The sequence below is a fragment of the Colius striatus genome, chromosome 8, assembly GCF_028858725.1.
Source record: "Colius striatus isolate bColStr4 chromosome 8, bColStr4.1.hap1, whole genome shotgun sequence".
Taxonomy (NCBI): Eukaryota; Metazoa; Chordata; class Aves; order Coliiformes; family Coliidae; genus Colius; species Colius striatus.
Window position 1 is genome coordinate 14,948,212 of NC_084766.1, and position 11,479 is coordinate 14,959,690.

The window sequence follows — 11,479 nt, forward strand, 5'->3', positions numbered from 1 at the left end:
AGATTTTTTTACAGCCCTGCATGTAGCTCCTCAAAAGAAATTTTTGTTGCCCTTACATAAAAAACACCTATCAAGCAGTGTCTAATGTTAATGACTCTCTATCTACCACAAGCTGAAAATAGGAAGCGCCCAGCTCCTTGAATAATCCAAGATGCTGAGCAGCAGATTGCACCATCTACTTTTTTTGGCTAGCCTGAGGATTTCTTTGAAGTGCTGACCCCAGTACTTTAAGATCATACATTTCTGATCATTCTTGTGGACAAGGACACTTTAAGCCTTCTTTTCCAGGGGACTATCCGGCTCGAAGGACTCTAAGCCCCCTCCTATCCCAGTTAGCCCCCACAGAGGAGGTGCATAAACAGCTTAGGGCATCCCTGTAGCACATTCCAGTTTAATTGCATAGCAGAGGCACATCAGACAAGGTTTGGATGAGATTCTCACACTCTCAGCTGATTTTAACAGTGTTTGCACAAGCACTTTGATAGCATTTCACTACACCAGGATCCAGCCCAGTCTGGAGCAATTCCATGAACTACCACATCCTACTGCATGCTGGCCATCCAAATAGCACATTAGCATCCCTCCAGAAAACTTTATGGTTTGGTTGTTGGTTTTTTCAATATTATATCAAGTGATGTTCTTGAGGGTCACAACCCAGCAGCAGCTGCTTGAATTCAGAGAAAATCCTACTTGCCAAGGACTAGGTAGAGGCACTGCTTCCTGCCAGAGGCACCTTTGTAAGCCAGATTTGGATTACTGCAACAAGTGGCTCGTGGTCCTGGCTTCAGAGTGACTGTAGTAATATTTTCAATTTCAGCTTGCTCTTTCAGTGTTGCAATTTGTTTCCCACCAATTTCTTCAGAGCTTCTTGTTAGTAAAAAATCTTTGTATCTTCACTCTGGAGGCAGCAAAGAAAGACCCAATAACCTCTGCCTGCAACACAGAAACCCCAGAATTTTGTAAGGCAAGCAAGCAGAAATTAAAAGCCATACTTTTTACCAAATTTCTCTCAAAATTCTACCAAAATTCTCTCCAACATGTATATGTCAATTAATTCCCATATTTCTTTGCTCTTACACGCTGACATCAAGCATATTTGGCAAGAGGAAAATATTGGCCATCCTACATGGTGTAGCAAATTGAGTCTTAGCATGGTGAAACCTCTCAGAAAGCTGACTGGAAGATGAGTATCTGCAAATCGGGCCAACAGCCCCATAGTTATAACAGGAAGCCTCATCTTAGGAAACTGCATTCTGTCATCTGTGCTCAAGCATATCAGCTCATTATCTGCAAGCCTCAGGAGGGACCTATTCCTACAAAACAGCTACAGCTGCAACCACTACATTTGGTGCATAGACATGTAACGGCATTTAGGGTCCCCTTCTGGGGTCTAATAATAGCAAACAACTCCCAACAGCCCCATGATGGGAATTAGCTTGAGAAAACTGTAAAGCCATTCTTCTTTTTGTGTGGCAAAGAAATCATAGCTTGCATTTATTCCATTTCAGAGGTGCCTGAGACAGGAGCAGTACCATCTGCAGCTGATGGAGAAGATTCAGGAGCAGAATCTTCCCCAACATGAATGGGCTGTATTGCCTACAGAGATGTCCTTTCCTCTCCTGCTTACAACAGAGCAGCTCAGAGGCAATTAGCTTCTGAGGATTTTAATTTAAGCCTCTAAAGCAAAAGAGGAGAAACTGCTGCCCTTTCAGCTCTCCTAGGAGGCATACAAACCCACATGTGCTCAGCAGCTGTGGATACAAAACCCCAAATGCCATCTCTACATCTCTCTGCAATCCTTTAAGGGATTCCTCTAGTTCAATAAACCACAACCTCACAATTGCAGCAAAACCATACAAGTTCATGGGTCAAAAGCCAAGTCCCTCTGCACCCACCCCAGTAGACTATAGGCATAAGTGTCTAACACCTCCATTTCTTGCCAGATCTTTAGTGCAATATCAAAACATTCCAAGGTCTATTGTCTTTTAATACAAAACAGTGTACCTCATTATTCTTTACAAATGCTTTTCCACCTCTAATCACATCATGGTAGGTACATTGTCTGAAGAGCATGATTCAATTCACAGCTCATAACACTTGAGAGATTTACCACCTTGAGTGGTATTTACTCCACTGTTTCAGGAAGAGGCAAGACTTCAGCCACTAAACAGAGAATAACTAACTGTGAGGAGTGTACTCTGGAAAGACCCCCTGAAGGAAGGTGTCTCTCCCTCTTTTGACCATAGAGGGAGCTGAGTCTCCAGTGTTAGTATCTTTAAAAAAAAAAAAAGATACACAAGAGCAACCACTCAAGCTCCAAATCCCAACACACAGCTCAGAATTCATAGTGGTCCCATTCCCCAGCACAATACCCAGACCTCACACGTAGAGGAAGAAGGCAATGCAGTTTAAATAATTAATGCTCCTGGATACTGTTTCTCCCTAAACTACAGGGGATCACAGAGGAAAAAACACTTCCCTAAATGAGATTGATTACTCCTGCTGGCACAGCAAGAGAAAGAAATCAGACAGGAATATTCCCCATTGTTCCACCGGGGCTTTGTCAAACACTGTAGCTCCTGCATTTCAATGAATGATAAATTGCTTTTAAGAAGTGACTTTTATGTCAGTGAGCATGTTATTGATTAATCTTGCACTGAAAGACAGTCTTCATAGCCTACTGCTCTTTAAATCACCCAAAGAGTTTAGAGGTTGCTGCCTGACAAGCTCTTAAGTCCTATCTTCCTTGTCAATCTTATCAACCCCTTGTTTAATTGTAAAAATGTAAATAAAATGCAGCAAGCATTGGCCTAATGCCTCACTACCTGCCTATCTCTTCCAAAGAGAGAAAGGAGAGATTCTCCAGCTGCACTTGAGGCTTGTCAAGCATAATTTTAATTCTAAGCAAGTTGTGGTGCTCTCAGAGCCATATCCAACACCACAGCGTGGCAGTGGTTCAATGGGTAACAAGATACACACGTCAGGAAAGGCTCCATAATTTCCTTTTGTCTGATGAATATCAGTTTAGATATCAGCTAAAGAGCAACACTCCCTGGGACCACCCATGGCTCTTCACTACCCTCTTTGTTCAGGACAGTGGTGCTCTTGGTGGCAGCAGAAGTTAGGAGCAACTGGAAAATGATCCTAGCATTAGCCTTTCTGGCCACACATGTTTGTTAATAGAGCCTGCTCTCATATCCAGCAACTATAGAATATCTTGCTTTCTACGTTGGGATGCTCAGCAAAGTCATCTAATATCCAGCACAAAAGGGAACCTGGTGGTTACATCCCAGCATGTAAACAAACACACTGCTGATGTTACCATGTATGTTGAACAATTAATGGTAAAGTAGGACTCGGATGTGTACTGACATGAAGATTTTCATGCCCTCCGGATACTCTTGCTTCTACAATCCCAGTGTCAGTATCTCTTCATTAGGTCTCAGGGACTAGATGCTATGAAATGGCTCCCAGCACTTGCAGAAAGGCACCCACAGAACAGAGGAAGTCCCAGCAGATCTCACTCAAGAGCAATCTGTTCCTCTGACACCAGAGTAAGAAGTGACCATTCAGTCCCAGACCTGGAAAGGTGCACAATGTTCTAAGGATTTTCTAAAGCATATCACTGTCATCAAAAAGAAAACCAAACCCAAATCTATTTCTCTTCAACAGAACAAGGCTCTTGACTTTGTGAAAACTTAGTCATTTCAAGGGACCTAAGTTAATGAAGCTATCTAACAACAAATAAGAATAAAGCACATGAATGAAGAAGACTAGCCACTAAAATCAGAGGAAGCAGCAGACAGACTATCAGGTTTTCCCCCCAATGTTTCTACCAAAAGACTGTGTTAAAAAGTTAATGTTGTATGTATATTTAGAAAAAACAACACAGAAATGGTCAAATATCAATTACTATGCCAGTGTCCCTCAGTCTACTTCTGTTCTTTCACCTGAAGAGTCTCTAAGAAGCAGTGGGGTTTTTAAACATAGAATTTAAACAGAACCAGAAGAGATCTGGCTGCAGGCTGGTGATACTCTGCCACCCAACCTGCAATAATGCTCATCCCATCTGCAGTTATGCAGCTCAATTCCTGATTGTTGAGCAGCAGCTACTAGGTTTTGGGGTTTTTTTAACCTACAGGAAAAGCTGCTGGGAAGGACCTTGCTTCAAGCACATCAGTAGGATTTCATGTGCACAGCACACTACTTGTGCCTTTTCCTCTACATTGCTGGGTTTAGCTCAAACCAGACACACATTTCTTGAGGGGACTGGCTCTGTGCTGATGGAAGGACATGCTGGCCATCCACATGAGAGGAACAGCTCCTGTCCATGCTTTCTGGTGCAGATTTATCCTTAAAGGACTGTTTTCCAAAGTAATTCAAGTGCTTTAATTTCACTGAACACAAGCTACACAAAATGGCTTTTAAAGAAGCTTAGCTCAGTACACTACATTTATAAATAACTACTAGGCAACATGTCTTCCCTCCCTGTAAATGTTATTCTTTGACCCTTGGAAAACAGCATGAAAGCAACATAGCAAAGATCTTGTTAAGCAGCAACTAAATCAAGAATTCAAATCAATAGCATAGGCATTGCCTGACTTAAAAACCTATTTTAAAACTAAATTAAAAAGCAGTTGCATTGCCAATTGACAAGATTAGAAAGGCTTCCCTAGCAATTGTTGCGATTGCAAACTAATGAACCATGAAGAAAGAAGATGGAGCACGGCACTCCGGGAGGGGGAAACACTCGAGCCTTCGCACTCTTGGTTTTTAACAAATATGGTCACGTCTCAAGGACTTGTTGAAAGCATTATAACCTTAAAAAGGGGTAAGTTTCTTGGATATTTTTCATTTCAGCAAGTGCTTTGCATTAGCCTAAGGAAACTCTCATCTGTACCAAAGTTCAAAACAAGAAGAGTAGAGAAAGATTAAAATAACTGCAAGATTGGTTGCTCTAGGAAAGGGAGCAGGATCTTCATTCAGAGCTCCCAGCAGCAGAAAAGCAGCATACATCAAGGCCTTAACTGGGAAACCAAACTCTCTAGATCAGCTAGTTACCAAGAGTCTCTAGAAGAGAACAGGAGCCTGGAAAACAGGACCTTCATGGTGAGAAGGGGAAACAAGAGGATTGCAGATGAAGTATCTTTAAATTCCTCTCAAAGAAGAAAAGAAACAACTTCCCCTATCAGCTGGGGCTAGGGTTAGAAGCAATAAGGCAAATTGCAGCAAGATGAGACATCTTTATAGCAGTAAAGCACTGGGATAAATTCACTACAGAGACCGAGAAATCTCTCTCAGCAGAGGCCCTTCACAAAGAGGTCAGACATTCATTCGCCATGGTAAAACCAGCCATGGGGAAACAGGTCAGGCAACCTCTTGAAATCGATCCCAGCCCTATTTTCCCCACAATCATGTAAAATACCATTGAGCATTAACACAGCAAAGTCTTTTCTTCAGTTTACCAGGCTTCAGGAGACCTCAGATTAAGATATAAACTCAACTCCTACCACTTCGCTGCGCACAAGCTCCCCTTCCACCTCAGCAACCCCCATCTACTGAATCCCCTGAGATGTAGCTATGGTGAGCAATCAACCACTTCTAAGGAAGCCCAGAGGTTATTTCACCAACCATTTCAGCCGTAGTAAGGGAGAAACAAGGAATACAAGAGGGAGGCAGGCTTTTCTGCTGCTCTGAGAAATGCAGCCTAGCAACCTCCACACAATAAAGCACACAGTGCACAGACAGTGCCTTGCACGTGGGGGGTTACAAGCCTCTCCGCAGGGCTGGCAGAGAGCAACTCTTTTTATATGTCTCATAACAGACTCATCACTGGCACTGACTGCTTTCCTCCTGCCAAGTAGCACAATCTAAGGGTTTTCTTCCTGGTAAGCAATTACCTAGAAAACAGTCTGGGGAAAGGGTGCTTCTGGCTGCCAGACCCAGCTCACAGGAACTATCTTAAGAAGGGCTGGTCCAAGACCAGAGCTGTATAAAAACAAACAAACAACATTCACAAATAAAATAGTTCCAGATCTTTCAAAGCCCAATATCTGCTGTTGCTACCTGAGCTTGCTCGAGTTGTTTCACTTAGTTTTGAATATTTTTTGCTTTTTAAAAAAGTAACACCAGCACCAGATACTTTTGCTCATAGGGCAGGCAGTGGAGTGCTTTGCAGGAATAGATGTTGTCTCCTAAGATGTTTGTCTTGAGGTGGGGAAAGAAATTTGCACAATGTTCCAGTTATCTCATGGCATTTATATGCTGAACTGTAGTGGCAGAGCCAGCCCACAGATGCTCAGTATACCTGGCCCAACAAAAAAAATTATTGCACAGCAAGGAGTCACAGAATACATGCCACCTACCTCAGACCTGTACAAGGGGAAGCAAGAGGAAGAAGCAGATACTTTTAGAATTATAACAGCTCCTTGGAGGATCCACAGCTCTGGACAACACAGAGAGATGAGATAGGGTGACCCAGCAGCACAGGCATTGCCCTCACCAATAGAGTCTGTCTAGAAGCATCTGAAGCCAAGTCCTCAGCAAAGGCTGCATCTGTGTTCTCTAATGAATTAAGGGCATCAAACAGTTTTGGGTCCATCCACAAAGAGCAAATATAAAGCAGATATCAAAACTACAGCATGAGTTAAGAAGTCTAGCTACTTGGAGACTGAGCTTAAATGTGCTCCTGAGCCTGTGCAGGTGGGTAGAAGCCCCAGGTGAGGCTCCTTAGGGCTATCAAGGTCGATTAGTGTCCACAGCTTTACACTGGACACCTTTAGCCCCAGTAGTCCTTCTGGTCAGTATATCCTGTATGACCTTAGGGCACTTGGATCATATGTGCTCCTCCCCATCCAACTGACACTGTAGGGCAGGCTCCTGCTGTGTTAAATCACAGCTTTTGGAAGAAGAGTCTGCACAAATTTATAAGCTCAAGAATTAGGAAAGCATGAAGCAAGCACTCATCAGCACATCTGAATGTTTAGAACCTGTTGCATGGCTGTATTTACCTCTAATCACTCTAACAAAGTGTTGCAGACTTCTAGAAGACAGCATCATAATTCTCTCCCAGAGAGCTCCAAGAGGCTGCAGAAGACACCCCTTCAAGCTTTCTCTGTTCTCCATGATTTCCCATGAAAGAGTCAACTGTAGCTTAAAGGGAGGCAATGCATGGTCCTAGCTTAGAGGGACATTACCTTAGGCAGGGAATGGACAGTTCAGCTTCTCCATCAGTCACCACTGACCTTTAAAGAGTTGCTGGTGAGATTTACAGAATGGCAGCTTGGCTGCTGCATAAGTAGATAACCAATCGATGGCCACCCTATGGGAGAGCATGGGTTTCACATTTGAAATATGTGGCTGTAAAGGCAAAATGAGGGGCTATCATTTCCCTTTCTCCACCTGGCAACCTCTCCTGCCCATTCGTGATTAAATAGCTCTGAACAACAGTTTCTGAACATTGTCAGGTTTTGGAGGTGTCACTTGTCTCTGGCTGCGTGATGGGGAGAACACCTTGGGAAGGGCTCTTCTGGTGACAGGAGAAGGTCCATCACCTTCTGCTGCCAGCAGAGGCCATGGAGTCCCAGTCAAGACCCTCTGTGTAACCTGCATGTTTCCCAATCAAATACAATTAATATGAAAACTAAACTAGTTACATCACCATTACATTTTATCATGTCTTTAGCCTGTTTTGCTGCAGGTAACCTGATTAAAAGCATCCCAATTAAGTAGAGCAAGGTGAATCATCAGAGAAGATCCTTTCCTGCCTGCCCACTGCCTTGCTCCCCACATCAGACCAGTTTGTTTCAAGGCTGGCTCTCTACCCAGCTCTTTTTCTAGCAAAAGGTTTCTAGCAAATGGGTTTTGTTTCACCCATTTATGGGAGGGCATCAGCTTGAAAGTGTGATAGGAAAGTGAAAAAGATAAGAGATCTCTCTGCTCAGGGTTTTGATGTCTGAGTGCCACCCATACAATTTTGTGGGACCTGTTCCTGCACCTTCAGTTTTCCTCTTTTCTCATAGAAGGAAGAACTGAGGGAGCTTGTTGACAGTCAGTGCTTTCTCTACTGCTGCAATGGCAAAAGCAGAGGTAAGGCAGGAAAAGGTGCTGAGGGGGGCATGAAGGTCATTTAGAAGGAAAGAAAGAAATAGAGAAGGCAACAAAGAGGGGGAAAAATTAATTAAGTTGGAGGCTGCTCCATGACTTTTATAAGTTCTGGGTTTTGAGGTGGTTTCAGGACTTCAAGGATGTTTGGGTTGTCTCCTTGGGACAAGAGAAGTTCACCTTGCACAGGGTGAGGCACAGCTGGAGGAATCTTGCTCCCCAGAGCAGGTTTTGAGTTTTCTCATCCAAAATCTTGAGCTCATGTAACATGCATGCCTTTGTAATGTACAAACTCGTAGTCTCTGGAGCCCTGCAAAGCCTTTTCCTGCAGTGCTGGAAACCTGCTTTCACCACTCAAAGCCAGTGCCTCCAGCATCAAAAATGAAAGGGCTTGAGCCAAACCAAGAGCTGGTTTGACATAGACAATTTCCTCTTTTTGAATTGTGAGCCCAGCCCTGGCTCAGTACGTAGCTCAGCTGACACCATCCCTACTCCAGCCCCTCGGGGGAGTGGACCAAGATTTATCAGCAGCTGCAGATGAAAATCAAGGAGGACCACAGACTGCAGGGCATGGGAAAAGTTGAAAAGGAGTAGAAGCTGCTCAACCTGCTGCAGGTTGTCCTGGTCAGCAGCAGCTGCTGTGACCCTTGGAAGAATGGCTCTTCACCTGCTCTTGAAGTGCAGCCTGCATCCTTTGCTCTTTTCTACTGAGTAATTCTGTAAAGATTTGCCCTCAGGGCTTTGTTATCTCCTGCTTGCACCTCTAGGCTACCTGCATATTTTATCAGTGTTTTTTTTTTTCTCTTTGCTTCCAGGTCTTTCCTAAAAACCTCCTGAATAATAAGAGGCTGGGGTGGGTACATAACTAAAGATCATGTGCAAGAAAAGGGAAAGGAACAGTGGCCTTAGGGAGTCTTTCCTTCTAACTTCCCACCTGCCCCTGGATGATCAGGTAGTGCAAACAGAGCTGGAAACTCCCCAGCTAGATAAGAGCTGTTCTGGGAAACCCTGAGATGGTGCAGCAACCTTTCCAGTTCTGACCTCAGTACAGTAGTTGCCAAGCCTCAGAGACCAGCCACGAGTATGAGTTTTCCCCTGGGCAGGGAGTGTTTGGATCTTATGATTTCTACATTTCTGATGGGAATCAGCACCTAAAAATCCCTGGAAAACACCCACAGGTTGAGGCTTGCAGGCAATGGTCTTTGATGCTCCAGTCCCCATTGCTTACATCTGCTTTCAACTAGATGAATTCAGCCTGTGTGCAGTTTGATCACCCTTTGCCAAAGTCCAGCCTGATATCATATCTCGATGGCAAGGAACCCGTGTACCTCTCTGACCCTGGGGCATAGTGACCTGGTTACTCTGACCATCCTGCTCTGCCTTGTTGATAGGTTTCCAATCTGCCACATCAGGTCATGCAGCCAGACTCCCCCACGGTGATTTGGAGTCCAGACAGTGGGGTGAGAACCAGCTGGAGTATGAGGGTTGGGGACCAGCGTGAGGAGCTCAGCATCCCAACTCTGTCCATAAAGCTTGCCACCATGTCATTTCCAAGGGAATGAGCAGCACAACATCCAAATAAGAAAGATGAATACATGGCCTTGACCACACTACATTAATTAAAAGAGGATTTGCACTGCAGATTGTGCCCCAATGAAATCAGGAGAGTATATTTCCCTTGGGTGACATATGAGAGGCTGGAGGAGCACCCAAGATTTCAGCAACACTGTTTTTAGGACCATGCATCTGTCTGTAGATTTGCAAAGTTTCATAAGGCATTTTTCCAAGATGGGTTTGGGAAGAACACTTAGCAATTTAGAGTCCTTAGAAAAGTTGGTTACATTTGAAATGAGTGGAAATTAAAAGGGAAGGTCCAGAAAAGAGGATCAGCTTGTGACACTACTATGAAATCTTTTAATGCAACTGTAGAAACATTCTTCTTTCTCCTTCTTTTCCCTCCTCTTACTGAGAATGGCATCATTCTGGGGTTGTTGGAGCCTGCAGCTGCCAACTTCCAGCCTGAGCCACAGGCAGTGGGAACAGACATCAGGGAGCAGGTTGACACAGAGGCACTGGCCAGCCCAGCAGCAACTTGCAGAGCACGTCCAGGGAACTGAGCGTGAGACTATGCTCTGGGGCTCCCTCATGTAGAAAAAAAGGTCAGAATGTGGGAGGAAATGTATTAGGGGATGCTGGTGAAATTAATCCTACAAGAATACACTGCTTTCCATTCTTTTGGTTTAGCTGTGGGATGGATTCAAAGCTCACTGACATTTATGCCATCACTTGTGCAATAGGTGGATGCCAGCACTGGGTATGGGTACACATGCAGTGATGCCAGGCAGCTTTACCTAGACACACAGCCACTATAGCATCCTATAGTCACTACAGACTTAACAAACACAGCAACACTGAGAAAGAGGCAAAGCCATTTGCCCTTCATTTTCATGTGCAGCACCAGACATATAAACCATCTGATTTCTTCTGCTTTACTCTTTCACAGATTCTCCCAGAGACAAAAGCAAGAATCAGGTCTGGAGGAGGAGAAACCAGGTGAAAACAGGCACTGAAACTCAACGCCCACCCCAGCTTTCCCTCCCTCACTGACCAACCTGGGGGAGTTTTCTCTCCATGCAGAGAAATTCTGGCAGTGCTTGGCAAAGCCACCTGTCAAAGAATGATATTCATTTTAAAGTTACACATCAACACTTGAGCTGGGCATTAAATTTCCTACATAATTGATGGAGTTAAATAAATATCATCAGTGGGAGATTAATGTCACAGTAAGGTAGTGCCCAAGAAAAGCAGCACGTGGCATTTTCCAAAGACACCTCTCTTTCCACTGTCTTTAGAACAATCCAAGATGGTTGGTTTAGTCTAGGGACCAGATGTAGGAACCTAGAGTTAAATCCTATTCCTGGTGATTTTCCAGTGACATAACTACTTTCCTTGCCCATTGCAATGTTGTCATGAGGATGAGATTATAACAGAGTAGATCACAAAATAACAGCAAGACACCTCCTGTGCAGATTAGAAGTGGGAGCTCAGCAGCCCATCCCCAGTAGCACAGGTAGTGGATAAACTCCCTTCCTTGGAAGGACTGGGAAAACTGCTGAGTGACTCTCATATGGTTTTGCCTCTCAGACTCACTGGCAAGTAGCAATGGACAGCCAAGAGCTGCCTTTGGAAAGCAGGTTGCAGCATGTTGGCTTCCCACATCTTGGTCCTGGAAGAACTGCAACAGCCAAGTCTAAATAGGCAAACTTGCCAAAGTTCAGTTCCAGCTTGAGGTCTCCTTATCTGCAGGGTCTTTTTTCACAAGCTATTTCTGTTTGCCTTTACTCTCCAGGTAGTGTGTTTAGCTGCAACCACCAAA